The sequence below is a fragment of the Lupinus angustifolius genome, chromosome LG08, assembly GCF_001865875.1.
Source record: "Lupinus angustifolius cultivar Tanjil chromosome LG08, LupAngTanjil_v1.0, whole genome shotgun sequence".
NCBI classification, from domain to species: domain Eukaryota; kingdom Viridiplantae; phylum Streptophyta; class Magnoliopsida; order Fabales; family Fabaceae; genus Lupinus; species Lupinus angustifolius.
The window spans coordinates 18,465,493-18,469,179 of NC_032016.1; positions in this window are offsets into that span (position 1 = coordinate 18,465,493).

Here is a 3,687-nt window from a genome sequence, read left to right on the forward strand (position 1 = left end):
CATTGGCCTCTATGAAGAGCCACTTTGACCCCTACTTCACCCTTATGGTGGGCTTAGAATTGAGAATTTCATGCCTTTATATAGGCCAAGGTGTTGGGCGCTCAGCTGTCCTATTTGGCAGCTAAGCTGCTGACCATTGGCCTCTATGAAGAGCCACTTTGGCCCCTATGAAGAGCCACTTTGGCCCCTTGGCCCCTACTTGACCCCTATGGTAGGCTAGGTTACATGCATGGTGACACCTCCTCCTTCTTGTCATAGCCTTATGTCATCCATGAGGTCATGTTCTTGGCCTTCAAGTAAAGAAAAAGTAGGATGTTCCATGAGTTGACCTAGCAATCATTTTTCTGGTGGACCAGGCGCTCAACTCACCTAGTCCCACGCTCAACTTTTTACTTGAGCAGCTTGGCTGACCTGATCCCACGCTCAGCTGCCTGCTTGAGCAGCTTGGCTGACCTCGACCCACGCTCAACTGCCTGCTTCAGTAGCTTGGCTGACCTGACCTGGTGTTTGGTGCTTGACTGGTCTGGCCTGACCTAGCCTGGTGCTTGGCTGACCTGGCCTGGTGCTTGGCTTGGCTGGACAGTTTTGTGCTTGATTTCTTCATGGTGAAGCAACCTTTTTTTCTTTGGTTTGTTACTTGATTTTTGTTGGTTGCTTGGCACTTTTGGGCTGTTTTCTTTAAGTTAAGGTAAGCATTTGATTTTTGCAAGTTGCTTGGCCTACCTTAACTTAGGTTTCTTCAAGACGAAGCAAGCTACATTTCTTAAAGGCTAAGTAACCAAATTAAGCACATAGCATGCCATGCTTTAACTTGATTACTTTTAGCAATTCATTTTGAGCTTTTGTCTTGAATTTTGGCTTGAATCATTGTCTATCTTTGAATTTATTCTTTAATATTCATTTTCCTACAAAACACAAAGAAAACTTGGACAAGAATTAATAAAGAACTAATTTATTCAATCATGCAAATTTCACCTGAAAGGTGTTAGTTTAAGTTGATTTTCTACAATTTGCATAGGATAAGTGCCATAAAATGATGGTGAAAAGTGTATATTTTTTGCACTTATCAATTAGCGAAACTATTAGCAAAAAAGAGACCATACACAAGTTTACACAAAGCAAACTTCATTGAGACTTGCAACCAAATATAGAAACATGTATCAACAGAAATATAATCAAAGAAATGTAACAATCAAAGAAACTGTAATTTTTACTTAGTGTCATGAATTCAATCATGATTAGAATATAGGCAACTTAAAGAAAATTACCATTTCTCATCAAATAATCAAAATCTCATAATCATTGCCCTTGTATATTATTTTGGAAAGGGCATAATTTAAAATTCAATATCTTACAAAAATCAAGCACAATAAAGAACAAATGAAAATACATGTGATCATAATCTTAAAAGCAAAACGTTCTAAACCGTGCAGCAAGATAACAACCGAAAGAATCTAGTAGTTGTGAGATGCAAATAGATAAAGTCAAATCCTAATTTGACATTATTTTTAAGGCCAAAAGTCATTTCTAATTTGTACGTAGATTGCAGTTTTTACGGGAATTCTCTCAATACTTCAAAAAAATACTAAAAGAAGAAAATACCAAATAAATTAAAATATGGAAACATATTGCGGGTTTAAAATAAGAAGCAAAGAAGACGAAATTAGTAATGACAAAGAAAGAAATATTACACGAAAATAGAGTAAGGAAAGTGAAAGACATTACCATAGAAGATATGAAACAAAAAACTAATAAAAAACTCTTATCACAATACCTTACTACAATATATGTATTATGTATTATTGAAATGAAGAAGGAATATATGGTTGCAATAAACATATAGGTGATACGTTGATTTTATGGAACCAACAAAGGGAGAGATGAAAAGCTATAGAAACCAAATGGTAAAGTAATAAAAAGGAATCAAATCCCATTTAATGTGACTTGTCATTATTTCAAAATTCATCAAATTCCATTTAATAAAAGTGAATCAAATCTCATTTGTCATAAATTCAGAGTTTAAAATTCAAAAAAAAAAAAAAACAAATGATCCAAATAATCACTATTATTAATTAGGGAATAATGTATCTCCTCATATCAGGAGATAACTTATCTCCTTCAATCAGTAAAAGTATGACATGTGCACTATTTTGTTTAGTTTTAAAAATATTTTTATAAAAAATGATGAAATATGACACATGTCATGATTCCACTGGGAATAACTTATGTCCTTAATGTGGGTAGGTACATAATAGCAATGTTATTAAAACCATTTCGGACCGGCTGGTTCGACCGGAGAACCGGCCAACCGGTCCCATAACCGGTACGAAACAAGTGTTGTGCCGGCTAAACATCAAAATCGGTGTAAACCGAAGAAAAACTAGTGAACCGTGTTAAAACCGGTGAACCGGCCGAAATTTGATTGAACCGGCCTGTTCATACATGTAATTTTAAAGAACCCTACATAGGCACATACCACATAGAATTAGAAGATGATGATGCACAACTAATAACTATTTTATTTTTTATTTTTTTCATACATGTAATATTTTTTTATTCCATTGTCAGTTTTGGTTTGAATAACTAATTTATTTTATTGTTAACTTGTATAAAAATTGATGTATGAAAAATGATATTGTTGTAGATCAATTAAATTTAGAAGATGATGATGCACAACTCAACCTTGTGGAGAATGTGAACCTAGTTGAAGACAACGTTAGTCAAGCTTTGGACTTAAATGGTGAAGAAATGGAACCTCAATATGAAACAACTTTGACTCATTGGTGTTAAAGTTTTAAATATATAATATGTTTTGTAGACTGAGTTATGAACTTGCTCATATGTTTCGAGTTTGTTAAGTAAGACAAGTACTTGTAGATTACTATTTGTATTTGTAATTTAGACTTTGGATTTATTAAAGTTGTTTGTTTATGAGAATTCTTACTTTGACTATAAATATGAATTATAAATTTGAGTATCTACATATTAGATAATTTTTGTTACAGGTTTACACATATATATATATATAAACATGTATGTCTGGTTTAACTGGTTTAATCCCATGCGGTTTAATTACTGATTCACTGGTTGAACCACTAAACCACTAAACCACTAAACCAGTACCCTCATCGGTTTGATGATCGGTCCGGTTTTAATAACATTGCATAATAGTACTATAAAACCTTTTCGGAAGGAAACAACTTAAGGAGAAAGTAACAAGTGATGATGCGTAAGAAGTTTATTTTGGTATATAGTTAAATATATATTATTATACATGCACCCATATAAAAAATGTAAAATTTAAAGATTTACACGCAGCTAATCAACCACTATTTATTTGTAAAATTTTTGTAAAAGTCAATAATAATTAAATATGAATAGTAGATAATGCAGTAACAATGTATAAAATTCTTATATCGTCAGTGCATATTTTTTTTCTCTAAAAAATTTACATTGTTAATATATAATCTATCATTCAACATGTTAATCATTATTATCATGAAGAACTTAGAAAAATGCATAATTTAGTTAAATTAAGGTCAACGTTCTGAAGTATATATTGTTTAATTTCACGATTCCAGTAACCCTCTTACGAGCAACATAAATATTCTCATTTTATTTCCATTGACGATTATTCGAACATAAAAAAGCCCTTTACATTATACCTTACTCACCTGTTTTTTTTTT